Source organism: Diabrotica undecimpunctata, chromosome 1 (assembly GCF_040954645.1).
Source record: "Diabrotica undecimpunctata isolate CICGRU chromosome 1, icDiaUnde3, whole genome shotgun sequence".
Classification (NCBI taxonomy): Eukaryota; Metazoa; Arthropoda; class Insecta; order Coleoptera; family Chrysomelidae; genus Diabrotica; species Diabrotica undecimpunctata.
This window is the reverse complement of record NC_092803.1, coordinates 29844377-29861768: the sequence shown is the minus strand read 5'-3', so window position 1 is coordinate 29861768 and position 17392 is coordinate 29844377. Positions and strand designations below refer to the sequence as shown.

Genomic DNA, 17392 nt, shown 5'->3' with positions numbered 1-17392 from the left:
TTTACAATATTTTATACATAGATTATTCAATTTTAGAATGACGTATGAAAAGCAATAGAAGTACTTGCAACAATTTATAGACGATGTAGATGAGAAAGTTGACAAAAATATCGAAAACCAGGAATCAGATGAGAACCATGATCTGCAAAGCAAACCAGATGGAGATGAAGCTTCTGACATAGAGGACATTTTTACTGATATAAATAATAAGATTGAAATCGATACCGACAATAACGATAGTAGTGATGAAGATTTTTGACGATTTTTAAGAAAATTCTTCCCAAAGTGATGGTTGCAAAAGATAAAACGATTTGGCAACAAAAACCTACTCCAAGTAGGACACTAAAACGTAACCTTTAACGCGAAAAGTCGGCTCCAGTACGTTCTACTAAAACTCGTTCTATTAGAGATACATTCAAACGTGTTTTTAGTGACGTAATGTATGACATAATTATACGCGAAACCAATTGAAAAGCTAATGGCGTTTGTGAAAAGTATAATGCTGAGAACCCCGACAAACCTGGAAAAGTTTGAAAGTCACAACAGAAGAATTTAATCCATACTTAGGTATTCTTATTTCAGCAGGAATAGGGCATTCAAATTCAGAGCACTCAAAAGATTTAAAGAAAACAGACTCTTATTCCTTTGTATCGAGCAAGTATGGACATAAATCGCTTTTGGATCATCAGCAGATTCCTACGGTTTGACAATGACAAAACGCATGCAGAAGGTTTGCAAAATGATAAACCTGCAGCTATCACAGATATATTCTATCTTCTCAATGATAATTTACGTCGTAACTATGTAACGTCGAATTGTCTTACTGTAGATGAACAGTTATTTCCCTTTAGAGGTAGGACACATTTCACGCAATACATGCCAGCAAAACCTGCCAAGTGTGGCATTAAGGTTTGGTAAGTTTGTGATGCCGATAATTCGTATCCACTTAATGGACAAATTTATACCAGCAAAAATTCAACTGGACGTGAAACTAATCAAGGTAAACGCGTTGTAAAAGATTTGTGTTACAGATACAAAAATTCTGGACGCAACATAACAATGGATAATTTTTTCACAACTCTTCCGCTAGCTTGTCTCCTGTTGTCTTGGAATTTATCATTACTTGGCACTTTGAAAAGAAACAAACCATATATTCCACAAGAAATGCTGCCTTATTCAGAGCGTGAGCCTGAATCGTTATCACGCCGATCCAGTGCAGATCGTCTTACCATTTGTTCATATGTGCCAAAAAAGAAAAAAAGCGTTATCTTGCTGTCAGCAATACATGACAACGATAATGTAAGTGGCTCAAAAAATAACACTGAAATAAATCAGTTCTACAATAAAAATAAAGGAGGCGTAGACAACGTGGACAAAATGGTTTCTCATTATTCCACTAAACGCAGAATTTTGCGTTGGCCAGTATCCTTGTTTTACAATATCCTAGACGTAGCTTACCCAACAACCTATATAACTTATACAGACAATAATCCACAGAGTTCTACTGAAACTAGTAAGCGTAGAATTTTTCTCAGGAAAACATAAGACTCAGGAAAACAACTACTGATGCCTGCAATTTCTGCTAGATCTAAAGTACCAAATGTATATCGAAATTTTTCATCAAGGTCAGGAATTAAGTGTATGTTAGGAAAACCTCTACCTACAGATTCAAGTAATATAGCAGAGTTATTACCTCTTCGATATTCCACTGGACGCCTCAAAATTGTTGAAAATTGCTACATTTGTATGTCTTTTTGTTTGTAATTGTCCAGTATGTAACGAACACTTAGTAAATATAAGTAAGTGCGGACAATGTGTTTGAAATGTAACTTTTACTTATGTAAAAAAAACTGGACACAGCTTCATGATTTACGCTTCATGGTGTAAAAAGTTAGACAGGTATTTTTAATATATTATATATATTTTTTCTTTGCTTTTTATTATAAATCTCTTCGTTCTAAATAATTTTAGGCAAAACTGGAAGCTGACATATAAATATTTATACCATCGCCAGTAATTTACATAAAACAATTACCAAGGATACCCAACTACCTGGGTATAGACACAAAGGTTAAGGCAATTAAATTTTAAACATATACTAGTAACCAAAATTCTGGAAACTTGTTAAGTTTTTAAACAAAAATTATCGTTTTTACAGTAACACTTCTACTCATGATTAAGAATTATATAGTTTATCAGTACAATTACATTTTTAAATAAATATAAGGTTGAATGCTCGAATAAATGAACTTTGATCAAATAAAAGGCATATATTGAGCACAGTTTAATTTAATCTTGCCCAAGTACTTTCGATCACTAGGTCATCTTCAGGGGCATTTCGTCAATTGACGAAATTGGCAGGTTTAAATTAAACTGTGCTCGATATATGCCTTTTATTTGATCAAAATTACATTTTTATTTTATTGTTTTATATTTCTGCTTAATATTTTATGTATTGCTCACTCTATATATATATTATCATAATTATTTAATAAAATATGGAAACAGATTCAAGCGAAACGCCGAAAATTCTAGATTTCTAAATGGCAACATCGGCAATACTGTATTGCGTCAGGGTTTTGCTAGTCAGTCAACGACTCAATTAAACGCTTTTAGTACAGTTTAGTGCAACATTAACGGAGAGTTAATTAACAATATACGATACGCTGATGACACGCTAATAGTAACAGATAACCTAGCAAATTTACAGTTTTTGATAGAAAACATAAACACTCATACCAAAAAGTATGGTCTAAAACTGAACATCAAAAAGTCTAAATTCATGATTGTAACAAAGAAGCTATACACCAATGTGAATTTAACCATAAATAATCAGCCAGTTGAAAGAGTTACGTCCTACAAATATTTAGGGATTTGCTTCACTGATACTAATGATCAGACAAGAGAAATCAAGAGGCGAATAGAGATAGCGAGACAATCGTTTGTCAAAATGAAAGAGTTCCTATGCAGCCGGGACATAAATATAAACTTAAGAACGAGAATGTTACGGTGGTATGTTTTCTCCGTTCTGCTGTACGACATGGAAGCTTGGACACTGAAAAAGATAAACATCAAAAACATTGAGGCATTCGAGATGTGGTGTTACAGGAGAATGTGGAAAATACCATGGACAGAAAGAGTAACAAATCAAGATGTTCTGCTGAAGATGGGGAAGGAATGGGAAGTCATAAAAACCATACAAACGAAAAAACTGGAATATCTAGGCCACATAATGAGGGGAGAAAAGTACTCTCTGCTTAGACTCATAATCCAAGGAAAAATCTCGGGAAAGAGAAATGTGGGGCGTAGGAGGATTTCCTGGTTGCGAAATTTAAGGGAGTGGTATGGGTGCAGTTCAATAAAGTTGTTCAGAGCTGCAGCCAACAAAGTAAAGATTGCTGTGATGGTAGCCAATCTCCGATAGGAGACGGTACTGCAAGAAGAAGAAGTGCAACATCCAGTGTTTATTATTAACTTCAGGTAGCTGTTACTAAGGTGATAGTGTCGGACAGAAACACATCAGTGTTGATTCAACGAAAATGGCACCAAGAAACCCAAAACGTGTATCAAAAAATAGCAAACAAATTGGGTGGTGGTGCCACAAAATCAGGTGTAATGACAGTTTGTAAACGTTATCATAACACTGGAACGACAAAATCAACAAAAAGAACAGACAGAAAACCAAAAGTTAGTCAATACGATGAGTGTAGGATATGCCGACTTTCTTTAGAAGATTGTCGCAGGTCCGCAAAATAAATTAATCATATTGTCAAATCAACTGGCTTACAAATATAACACCGCACTATCAGAAGAAGGTTGTGTGAAAATGGATTGCAAGCACGAACTTCTAGAAAGAAGCAGTTCCTGAACAAAAAACAGGGGCAAAAACGCTCGCGGCCATCAGCAAGATTTTTATCACAAAATGCCTATGAGAGTTCAACATCTCATCATGCCTTGACTTATCTATTCCTGTTGATAACGTGTCGTAAATCTAACAAGCGAATGCGTCGTCAACGTGGCTTGCTTTTATCTTATCAGTACTTGAAATAAAACGGTACAATGTAGTAATACGAGAAAGAGCAACAAATCCTTAAAAAAATTGACAAGAATTTCTGTTAAAAGAAGAATTGGATGAGTTTAGCGACACGTATCTTTTGAACGAGTATCAACCAACTGATTCTCGTGACAACGAAAATGAATCGAGTACTCTGGAACAGAATAAAAAAAGTGTGGCACAAAATACCAAACCGTTAGAATAAGATATATCGGCGTCCTCTAGTACTGACACTGATGTCGCCGAAATAAAACGATTCCTGGGTATAGTTATATAAATGCGGTTATGTTATTTTCCATCTTTTCATTCGTACTGGTCAAAGAATGATTTTTATGTGAATAATATAAAAAAAAAGAATTGTTAACAAATCTTTCCCAGTTATTATGCAAAACGCTGCATTTCAACGATAATTCAGTAACAACAGATGATCGCTTGCAGAAGACCGTTCCCTTGGTTAGCAGTTTAAAAGATAAATTCAAGGCTGCCATCGTTCCAAAGGAAAACGTGGGCATTGACGAAACTTTAGAGGTTCTTTAAGGGCGACTAATATTAAAGCAGTATATTGCCAACAAGAGGCACAAATTTATAAACTTATCAGAAATAACTTTATTTTTGGATGCATCTTATACTTATTTACTAAATTATACTACATTTAATCTTGTTATAGACTCTCTTGTATCACTCACAAATTTATTTAACATTTGTGGCAAATCTTACTACAATAATTTTGTACTATGTACGAAAATTTAATATTAAAACAATGGAATACTGAACAAGCTTGAATTGTCCGCCAACTCGAATTAAATTGCACTATATTTAAATGCTATTAGAGAGCTGGGAAGCGCATCCAACTAAATTAAAACTTCTAGACACAGTGCTTCCATATTTCTACTAACATTGTTTTATATAAAGGAATGGGATATAAAAGACGGGTATTTAATACATTAACAAAGTATTCGTTACATAGGAAGCTACATACACTTTTAGAATTCCAGTTAACAATGTAACAAAGGAAGTATTTTTAAGCTAATTCTACAACTTTGTTTCAAAAGTTTACGGTTAAATAAGAGACGTGTATAGCATCTACATGGTAAGACTAATCAAACAAATTTTATAGTTTCAAAGAGTAAAACAGTGTATTCTCCCTAATATTTTTTTTTATTTAAAATTCTGTCGAGACCCTTACTAGATGATCTGAGAAAACTGGCTTCAGGTTCTCTTTTAATAAATCCAAAATAATTAACCCTCTTGAAGTCGCGGCTGATCTGACGACATTGAAAACATTTTTATAAATATTTTGAAAAAAGTGCATCGTATAATTTCTACGGCACTGTCTAGCTTCACATTTATGTCTTAGAAGTGGGAAAACACACAAGGTCTGCTTTCAGGTAACCTCCAGCGGTTGAGAAGTGAACGCTTGTCGTAACCTAACAACAGGTGTATCTGACAGATACCGCGACCTCGCAGATCGAACCTATATTTTTTCGTTGTGTGATCTATATTATATTTAGAATGTCGAAAGAGGTATATAAGTTGGATGATCCAAAGGATATTGAAGAGCTTCAGAGTATGCTTCTCGATTCTTAGTTCAGGAACTGAAGCTCGAAAAAAGTTAAAACCTCGCAATTTTTTCGTCCTGCATGGATTGAGTTGAAATTTTAACAGAAGGTAGGTGATAGCCCATGGATCAAAATCTATATCGAACCGAAGTGCGCGGAAGGGTTTTAGGGGTGAAAACTACCCCTAATTGTCAAAAATTATAAAATAACATATTAAACCTGAATATGGGTAAGATTTGGTTTGAATTAGTTAAATAATGATTATTTTATACTTTTGAATAGAGTTCCATCATATTTCAACCCTTAAAAAGCAACCCTTGTTAGAGTTTATTAAATCCATATCTATTTGTTTCTTTTGTTCTAAACTAATATTTTTATTGATGGAAGTATACATCACCTTTTGACGCTTGGTGGCGGTGGCAGTATGTCAGTACTTGTAGTAGAAGTAGTCGAAATGGACAGAAATGCGTCAGGAGAAGTTTCAATCATTGCAATATTCAGAAAGTGGACCATAAAAGCTGCATCTACAAATGCGCATTTTTTGAAAATAAATAATTATTATTCTTATACTAGGTCAATAATTTTGACTAAGAATGATAATTCATAATTGAATATTTACAATAAATAAATCTTGTGACGAACTATCAATAAAGATTTGAAATCGAAAATGCAGATCAATCGTAAATCGAAACTCATTCATTAATCAGAATACCTAGTAATAAAAAACAAAAGAAAGAGTTAAGAAGCTGGTTACTTCTATAAAAAAAAAGAAAAAGAAGATTGTACTAGTGAAAATCAACCAGTACAAGAAAAAGAAACTGATAAAGATGACTTAAGTCCATGGTGTATTTTTGATGAATTTATTAGACATGACTCATCTAAACATACACCTGTATCTAGACATATAAAAGAAGTCGACATGTATTTGTCTGATGATATTACTCACAAAAAATTTCGAATGGTGATTGAAACTGTCCATTACAGTGGTGGAAAACCCATCGCCATGTATATCCTAACTTAACCACTATATTCATAAAATATTGTAGTATTGCAACAAAATCTGTTCATTGTGAACACATGTTCAAAATCTGGTTTAATTTTAAACAAAAGAAGAAACAACAAGAAAAGTGGAAAAACGTATGTTTTTAAATGTCAATTTAGACGATTTGCGATTTAATAATGTGTCATGTAAATGTAAGTACTATTTATATTTATAATTTATTTTTTAAGTTATAATAAATATATCCTTCGTTAGTTTCTTTCAATATAATAGCCAATATCTTTTTTGGGTACTCGCTTATTTGAAACTACTGATAAACAATCAACTAGTTACAGTTTACGAAAAACAGATCCGATAAAAATGTCAACGACCCACCTCTAGTTTCTTAGGATCGGAACCAGAGATATGCATATCTCAGATCGGAACTAATCGAAACTAATCGGAACTAATCGTCTTACTACTGGCAATGGACAGCAATAAGAAATATGGAGGGGAGACCAAGGGGAAATATGATTGTTATCTTTGTCTGTTCGCTGAAAATATGATTTTGTATCTGCGTTAGATATCCTGTTAAATTTTACCATACCATAAACTTTTACCTACACTGTATATACCGTCACTTAATCTTGTCGTGTGGCGTCACGTGATACTTTTTGAAAATGCGTATGGCAGTTATGTGTTAAATAACTTTTTTGCAGATGTGTGTTGGGGACTTTGACTTCTTTTATAATACCTGATTTTTAGCTATATGCGTATTTTTGTAACCTTGAATGTCTTTATTGACCGGGCTATAAGAATGAATACATAGTATCTCATTTATATGCTATTTTTATGTCAAAAACTTAATAAATTTAATGAAACCAAATATAATTCCGACCTGTCAACACAGTAACATTTTCCGTTTGTGCTGTTGACAAATAAATCTCAACTGCTTTATTTATAAATTCAAGAATTTTAATTGGAAAGTCTTAATCTTCTTAAAATTAATATCTGTATTCGAGAAAATGTTTAGGTACACGTAAATATTGTGTAATAAAAATTTTCATTAAAGTTTCAGAAATTTCGGCAACTTCTTTGAACACTGTTTTTGATCCAATTCCCCATCGATTTAATCTACGTATAGCGAAATAAGAGCCTATCACGCTAACAGGAACTCTTCGGCAAAATTGTAACAATAAAATGAAGTCACGGAAAATTTCAGACCCGAAAAAGTGGTTAGAATCTTTATCTATACGAAGAACTTTTCACATTTTCTTTGTAATTTGATTTGTGTAATTTGACAAAAAAATATAGTAGAAAAGTTCTAATTTAATTTATTGCCTTCTCATATCCTTCTATAAAATTTGTAACGGTTATTTTGCCTATCACATAGGGTATTACTATAGGGGGTTGAAAATTGGGGACAGAAATTTCTGGGTTGGGAATAGGGTATGCAAAACAAACCGAAGCGTTTGCGAATGGCTGCTCTTGGTTTGTTTGGATAGATGGGTCGTGAGAAAGTTAATGAAACAAGGGGACTAAAATGGTGTAACTACAAAAAGTGAATCAAAAGGGGTACTTACATGGATCTCCTGGACAAAACAACACAAGAAGGTTCCTAAGCTATTTAAAATGGACGCCGCTTACAAGAATCTTCCTGCTGGATGGAAGGATAGGCTTTTCTTTCTTAAAAAATACAAAAGGGTTTAGAATCTTTTTAAAGGAAATAATACTTTTGGTTTAGGAAAAAAAATAAGTTTCCGCGGTCAGATAAATGAAAATTACTGAGTTCTCGGGAAGAACCGCTTTGAGCATTTAAAACTCGACGTTTCGGCACCCATTTTGGAGCCATTATCAAGAATGATACGGTTCGGTTCGAGTTCGGGGTCTCAATCTGCCTACTCCCCTCACTCGAGACGTACCAGTATCGTGTTCTATATTGCAAGAACTGTCTCTCGGCACTGAGGTCTCAATCTGCCTACTCCTCAGTGTCGAGTGACAACAAGTCTTACCCTGTGTGGCTGCTTTTATACTCGCTGTATGCGCGGGAACAGTATGCGCTGACGTGGTCTGAACTGACGTGGCCTGAGCGGTGTGGGCGGGAGTTCGCTGAAGCAGGGGTCGCCATGTTGCCAGCAATCGTTTCGCGTCATCGCGCGTGTTCAAGCTGTTAGGCCGTTTTTCGATTTCGATAGCTTCACGAATGATTCTCGCTTTTAATGACCGGATGGGAGCGATGGTTTTTGCTTTTTCGAAATCTATTTTATGGCCTGTCTGAATATGATGTTGGGCTAGGGCTGAAGTGGTATCGGAATGTTTGACTGATAGAGAATGTTCGTAAATACGGATATGGATTCGTCGGTTTGTCTGTCCTACGTATGTACGTGGGCAACTGGAACAAGGTATCTCGTAGACACTATGGTCTTCATTGGGGATTTAGTCTTTTACGGATCTGACGAGATTGGACAATTTGGAGTGAGTGGTGAAGATGGTTTTGATATTAAGAGGGATAAGAGTTCAACTGATCTTGTTAGTGACACCTTTAATGAAAGGTAGAAAGATTTTGTGTTGATCCGGCGGCAAGGTTTCTTTTTTGGATGGAATGGGGTTTAGAAGTTTTTGAATGCTTCTATTGATTTGGGTTTTGTGGTAGCCGTTTTGTAGGAGTGTTTGTCTTATTGAATTGATTTCGGATGACCTGTGATTGTTGTCGCTAAGTCTTATGGAACGAGAAATAAGAGTGTTGATAACTAAATTAAGTTGGGCGGGGTGATGATGTGACTGGGCATTGAGATAGCGGGTTGTATGAGTGCTATCTCAACCGCTGCTTCAGCGACCTCCCGCCTACACCGCTCAGGTCACGTTAGTTTAGACCACGTCAGCGCATACCGTTCCCGCGCATACAGCGAGTATAAAAGCAGCCACGCAGGGTAAGACCGGTTGTCACTCGACACTGAGGAGTAGGCAGATTGAGACCTCAGTGCCGAGAGACAGTTCTTTCAATATAGAACACGATACTGGTAGGTCTCGAGTGAGGGGAGTAGGCAGATTGAGATCCCGAACTCGAACCGAACCGTATCACTCTTGATAATGGCTCCAAAATGGGTGCCGAAACGTCGAGTTTTAAATTGTCAACGCGGTTCTTACCGAGAACTCAGTAATTTTCATTTATCTGACCGCGGAAACTTATTTTTTTTTTCTAAACCAAGAGTATTATTTCCTTTAAAAAGATTCTAAACCCTTTTGTATTTTTTAAGAAAGAAAAGCAAAAGAAAGAAAAGAAAAGAAATGAAAATATTTAAAAATCAAATTTTATATATTACATTAAAAAATATATATTAAGGTATTAAAAACAACTCAAAAAAATGTGAAACTTGTAATATTTTTACAAATTTTCGGATTTATGCGGGATCGAAAGATATGAACCCGCCTAAAGCAAATTGAAACACAATATTTATAGGCTCTATTTGAAAGCATTACAAACTATTACATTAGTAAAATATGTATCTAAGTTAACAATTTCAAAAAATAATTAAAACAATGTCGTTGCTTCATATTTTGTCAAAATTTACGGCCTATTAGCGATGAGAAGGTGGTAACCGATTTTTTTTTCTTTTTGTTTGTCTATAAAATTCGATATTTTTCCGCTGTATCACTTTAAAATAAAAAAAAAAGTATTTTTTCGGCTTACTCTGGTAAGTAGGTCTGTTATTTCTTTCTACAACCCAGTTATTTATAAAAGCTTAATCAACTGATTATGATATTTTAAATAAACGGCATACAAATAACATTACCTTTATTATAGAATACGGTATAGTATTATTTCAATAATAATGTCTAAATCGTGGGCCCCTATATTCCAGCAAATAACAGCTGGAGCTGGATGTATCTAGTGTTTATTTAAGAATCTATGTAGGAGTGTCTGAGCTGTTGGATCATTTAAATTGCAAACATGGACAAAAAACGGTTGCCTTATTTTAATCCTTTGTAACTTTTATTATTTCAAATATTTTACAACTCGTTTGCACTTTCACTCTTTTCGATAATAAAAACGTAATTACGCACCCTTTAGCAAACAGTATTTTGACACATTCTTTTGTTTTATGAGAACGTAGGTTATTTTTAGATTTATAACTGACTCTTCTAACCCTTGGGGTTCAAAATAAGGTCACATTTAATGTACGAGACAGACGATTTTTTCGCACATTCCATCACTTGGACTGATGGGCTAAACCCCGAGCAAAGTTTCTGACATAATAAATAAAAATAATTGTCAGGTTAAGTCAGTTTAGTAAATTGTTTTTCTAACCCTATTATTCATTTTGTATTTTTTATTAACAAGACATCCTCAGAGACCGAAACGAATTTTATTTTTGTTTTAGCTTTGTCCTGTGATGACATGATTATGATCAATGTCTTGTTTGAATTAATTAATTAGTGAAAAGGAGCGCTTTACTTTAAAAACATAAGCGAAATTTCTACCAGCTACAATTATTATTGTACGTTTTTGTCTAATCCTTTGATTTAAAATATAAAACTCAGCTATTGGGTATTGGAGATATACGTGATGACAATAACAGAAACACAAAAAGTATATTATATATTTATTGATACTGTCATATAATATCTCGTATGTCGCTAACATTCATTAATAACGAAGATAAGGCGTAGTCGCTCTTTTGATAGTCGCCTTGTTTGTTTAGTCTTTGTGAAATTTTAATCCTTGAAAGGTGAGAGAAAACCATTGTGTTGCTAAAATGGAGAAATGCAGGAACTATAGAGGAAAATCTGACCATCATACAAGAAACAGTGAGCAAAATAAAAGAACAACACCTAAAGAAAGATACAGGGAAACGGAAATCGTGGATGACCGATGAAATTCTTGAACTTATGGATCAGAGAAATATATATATATATATATATATATATATATATATATATATATATATATATATAAGAAGAAAGAAGTACTTGTGACTCGTTTGGAAAAAATATATAAATGTTTTGGATGAGTTGGAGTCAATAAAAGGGGCTATTGGTTAACTATTTATTATCAAGAGCTGCTAAAGAAGACAAAATATCTTACAAAGTTGAACTAGAAAGAAAAAATTTTTTGTTAGCTCACCAAATAAAATTAGTATGATTAATAAAATTGCTGTTAACATATTTCAAAAGAAATTACTACAAAAATGTCCTTATCTAATAAATGTTTCCCTGAAATGTTACTATAATTCTGAAAACATTTTCTTAACACAAAAACAATTGAATTTATAAATAAGTTAGAATAGCGACCAATTACAAATAAGCCTCAATGTCATAAATGCCAACTTAAAATTTTTATTTTTGACAATTATATTGCCAAAAATAAACAAAATTTTATTGTCGAAGAAGTTAGTAAGAAGATAGTAGGGAAAATGACAATAATAATACTATACTTACTCTAGTCACGAGTCCAAGTAGGTCAAGGCCTAAAAGAACTGTCTTGCAATCACTCAATACCATTGAGAACAATAATAATCAAGACATTCTTTCAGATAATGAGGTGTCGCAGTGCTCTGATGATAGTATCAAATATTTAAATTATGTTGTTTCTAGTGATCAAGAAAAAAAAAAATAAACCCAAACGCGTAAACGTACTACACAATAGCCCGCAACAAATCAACGAATCTTCATCTTCTTCACCGGGGTCATCATCTTCATCTTCTTCATCGGGTTCATCTAATAGTTCTAGTTCAAAAATACCTATTACGAAAGGTCGCAAAAGAAAATCAAATTCAATTAAGTGGAAACGTGCAGAAGCAAAACGATTAAGAAATTTGGGAAAATCGTATATGCCTAATTCGAAGACTAAACAGGAAATGCCAGACAAAGAGAAACCGTGCAAAGCAACCTGCAAATTTAACTGCATAAAAAGTGTTTCGGAGGAAGACCGTCAATTAATTTTTAATAATTACTGGGATATGTGGGACCTTTACAGGCAGCGTGAATTTGTAATGAGACACATAACAAGGATTTTACCCCGATATTCTCACAAAATCCACAAGAGTAATCGCGGTAATAATTTTGCATTTTCGTTGACTGTTGGCCACACCAAAATCAGGGTTTGCAAATTGTTTTTCCTGTCAACGTTGGATATATCTGATCGAGCCATCCGTATTGTCATTAATAAATGCTCACAAAATGAACCCGGTGTATTATCTACTGACAAACGAGGCCAACACGGCAAACATAAATGTGTAAATGCATCCATAAAAGAAAGTATACGCAAACATATACAATCGATACCAGAGACTTGAGAGCCATTATTGCAGGGCCAGTACGAGTAGAGAATATATTGATGGAAGCAAATCTATTACAAGTTTACACCAAGACTATGTCGCTGATTGCAAAGCGCAGGGGCAACCGTTTGGAAATTATATTATGTATAGTCGTATCTTTAAAAATGAATTTAATGTAGCTTTCCATCATCCAAAGAAAGACCAGTATAAAGACTGCGAATGATTTAAAAATTCGACAGGGAACGTGAGATAACAACTAAGACATAGTTTTGATTTACATTTAAAAGAAAAGGATCTATCCAGAGCCGAAAAAGAAAACGATAAAAAGAATACGGAACGTCATATCATTGTCACTGTGTACGATTTACAGGCTACACTTCCATGCCCATGAGGAATGGAAAATTTATCTAAAATAAATGCCTACAATTGTACGATTTACAATTTAAAATCTGTTGAGGCAGATTGAACAGCGTATAACTAGACGCTGTTCACTATTTTGATCACATCAATTCTATTCAACATAAGTTTCTGATAAAAGGACACACCCAAAATGAAGGGGACAATACTCATTCGGTTATATAAAAATGTGTCCAAAACTCTCTTAAATCCGGACCAATTTATACTCCGGATCAGTATGTTAATATAATTGGAAACCCTAAACAAACTGGAAAACCGTATTAAGTTCATGAATTGAACGACGACGATATTTTAGACATAAAGACTTAAGCCGATACAATGGGAAAGAACTACACAAAAAATACTGAAGCAGAGCAAGTAAAGCTGACAGAAATAAGAGTAATTAAGTGTGCTGCCGATGAAGAAAATTGTTTTCAGTATAAAACTTCATTTGAAGCGCAATCTTTTAAATAAGTTAAAATAGATATTAGAAGAACAAGGCAAATAAGAAATAATGCGGCTAAGCCGATATTACAGACAGTTTACAAACAAAAATTTACAATTATGTAAAAAGAAAAAGAAGGGATTATTGGAATTAGTTAGAAAAAATACCATTCCTAGATTCTACAGTTCATTTTATTCAAATTTATAATACTCATTTTTAAAAAGCTATTTCTTTAGAGTTAAATGAAATTGGATAAGTTTTGATTTTAGTTACATACCTATCTTGTAATTTTTTAAATCATATTCTTGTTTTTTATTTGAATTATTTTCTTGAATGTACTGCTACGTTTTGTTATTTCATAAATTAAAACTACATGATACTGTATGTATTTATTTCTGAAAAATTTGGATACGCAATTTAGTAACAATTTTTCGTGGATGTTGGCGTAAGTCAAAATTTTTAAAATTTTTGAAACATACCTGCTTTAAGCAACCCATTTTAACATATGTCAAATTAAAGTCCATAATATAAGCTATAAAGTTTTTTAGTAATACCACCATATCAATGTTTTAGTAATAAGCTAATAATCATTACAGTTTGAGTAACTTTCCTGATGCAATTATGCAAAACGATGTTTTTTTAGTTATGTCACTATTCTTCCAGCGACGATATGTGTAAAAACTCTTCAAATGTTGTTAATTTTATAAATAAGTATAGTGATGTTTTAGTTATAAACAGATTTATATCATGGTAATGCAAGACTCCTGGAGGTTGCTAACCCAAGAAAAGGTGTATCTCCGGGTGCTCGACAGCAACTCTTTAGCTCAATAGATCCATTATAGTATTTATTATTTTTAATTGCACTTTTGGATTGTCAGCTTTGAAATTTTTTATTTTAAGAAACAGTTCTTTAATATTTATTAGAATAATTGGGAAGCTTGCGCTCAAAAGGGGCTATATCCATTTGGAAAAAATGTCCAGGAAACGAAAAAAACTTCTTATCGGTTGGCCTTAGTACTTGGGGATAACAAGATAAGGTTTATTTGTAGTGTTTTAGGACAGTAGTTTAATGCAATTTAATTTTTATTTTTTAACATTTTTTGAAAAAAATTGATTATTAATCTGGATGTGGATAGTTTTGATTGCAAAATTTTAAAAATTCTTAAAAATAACTAATTAAAACGCCAGAAAACACATTTTTTTTTAAAAATTGGAACACAAAAGTCAAAAGGAACCAAGAGAAACAAAAAATATTGATATGTGAAGAGCAGGTTCTTCATCCAAACAGTCACATTCCTCGCTCCCATCTGCTTCTTTGTCAGTAGATTCCGTGTCTGCATTAGCGGAAACAAGTAAATCCTTATACCATTTTAGATCTGCTCGCAACATCCAATTTTCACCAAACAGCTCTTTCAGAAGCTTCGTAAGACTGGGTTTTTTCTTATCTGGTAACAAGTTTCTGGGCTTTATAATGTTTAGAACCAGGTTCCCATTGTCTTTTCCCTTTTTTTAGCATCATGTGACGCGATTTATTTCCAGATGCAAACCAATAATATAGGTGTCTATTTACTTCAATCTTTTGTTGGTTTTGAATGTCTTTTGTGATAAAAATTCTTTTTGTTCCAGCAATGCCCTTTACCTTATTGTACACTTTATCTAGTTCCTTTATATTAAAAAGTTTCCAGTCGTTTCCTAAGAGTTTTACTTGACCACATTCTGAATAAAATTTGACGTACTCCTCTTTAGAAATTATATCGGTATTTTGCCTAAGCAACTTCTCCACTCCCCCAAAACAACAATCAGCAACCATCAAACTATGTCCGCGGACTGGAAAAGTGATTGAAATTTCAGACACATCTCTTGGAGACTTATTTTTAAACCAAAACATAAGTTCATGAACGATGTAGGAATTTTTGTTTTGACCTGTACACCCATCACAGAATAGTCGAATTTTCTTAATTCCATCGTAGTCAAGAGAATCTAGATGGTGAAGAAGCGCTGAAGCAACTTCTGTTGAGCCACATCCAGCATAATCTTCAGTCCACATGTAGAAAGTTGGATTACGCGAAGACAGCGCGACACAACAAAAAGCGTAGAGACTTATCTATTGCAAGTAAAAGGCATCGGCAATAGCCGTCCAAGGTAAAGTCTCTACCTGTTTAAGGTCAAAGCAGAAACTTAAACTATTTTCTGGAGTTTCTTTGGCTAACTCATAAAAGGCAGCAGCACGTTTTGTATGTACGTGGTATTCCAGTAGCAGCTGATTTCCAATTTCAGCTTTAAGCTCAAATTTGTAATGTTGTTTTAGTCGCGTACATTTACTACACACATCCGAAGCGGGCGATGAAAACCCAATGTTAAAATTATGTATAAAAGCTTTCGGAACATAAAATATGACACCCGATTTTGTGGGTATTCCTTATTAAACATTCTCCATAACTTGGCAGACTTGCAGATAAGTATATTCTCTTTGACTTTTTCCTATTATAATGACTTTCGCGCCCTTTTAGTCTCTTGAGAAAATGTCGAGCGCACTCTTTTTTATCTTCACTTTTTTTAGATTTATGATCACCGCCACTATTTTCCTTCGGAACACCACCTGCCAGGAGGACTTTCGCAACAGTATTAACTCTTTTTTTGGAGATACTCAGTGCAGCAAGAAGCACTTTTGACACACCCGCGTTGCTTTGTTGTCGCGCTTAATAAAATACGAGACACTAAGATTTTTCAAGGGGATGGTATTCACGTCAACCAATCTATGACGAGCAATAGGAGCGACGGATAACATATGGCACAGTCTAACGTCTTGGTTAATTTGATCGAATCTGCATAAAATTTCTGCCTTAGGGTTTAGATGTGCCGTTTTCTTACTGTAGCACACTGAAATGATTTCCCATTATGTTGGCAACATCTTTCGAATCGAAGCAGTGTTGGATCGGGATCACCATACCTGTAAAATGCAAAGAAACTAGCGTAAAAAAATTATATTTATATCAAACGACACTAACATAGCCAGTGTTACCACCCCCCCCCCCCCAAACCCCTTAAAAGCAAGCAATCGAAAAACGAATGTGTAAAAATAAAATTATTATTTACATAAAAGCAATATGTAACCGGTAACTAAATCGTATAATATAATTTAAATTATTACATAGGTACCTTTTGTCACATTTTTTATACGGCGTCTAGAACCTTTATTTCCCTGCTCTACGGTGATCATTTCTTCATTCATATTGCACGTGGATCGTCGTCAATCGTCAATATTTCCGGAAGCAAACCAGCACTACACCCACAAGAGTTGGCGAATAACTGATCGTCACTCAACTAACGCCTTCAAACCCTACCACTCTTTAGTTAACGGTCAACGCGAGGCGGTCGCGAGTTCGCCAAGTGTATCGATACAGTATTGTCAGATGCACCACTATTTTGCCGTATTTCTGAATATAACGAATTATTGGATATAGCCACTTTTGATCGCAAAAGTAGGATATAGCCACTTTTAATGCAAAATGCCGACTTTATATGCGATTTTAAAATATAAATTGCTCGTTTTGAACGGTAATAAACATACCAGTTAATAGATCTTGTAAAACTTAGCCGAAAATCACAAAAAAGCATAATTTGGAAAAAATGGATATAGCCCCTTTTGAACGCAAGCAAATATAAGGTATACGTTACCAA

General features: G+C 34.0%; 1 protein-coding gene across 1 annotated transcript in view; it reads right to left on the bottom strand.

The window, feature by feature from the left end:
• Positions 1-17392, bottom strand: part of LOC140435780 (adipokinetic hormone/corazonin-related peptide receptor variant I-like) — a 378597-nt gene that overhangs the window by 68919 nt on the left and 292286 nt on the right. The gene's annotated exons all lie outside the window — the stretch shown is intronic.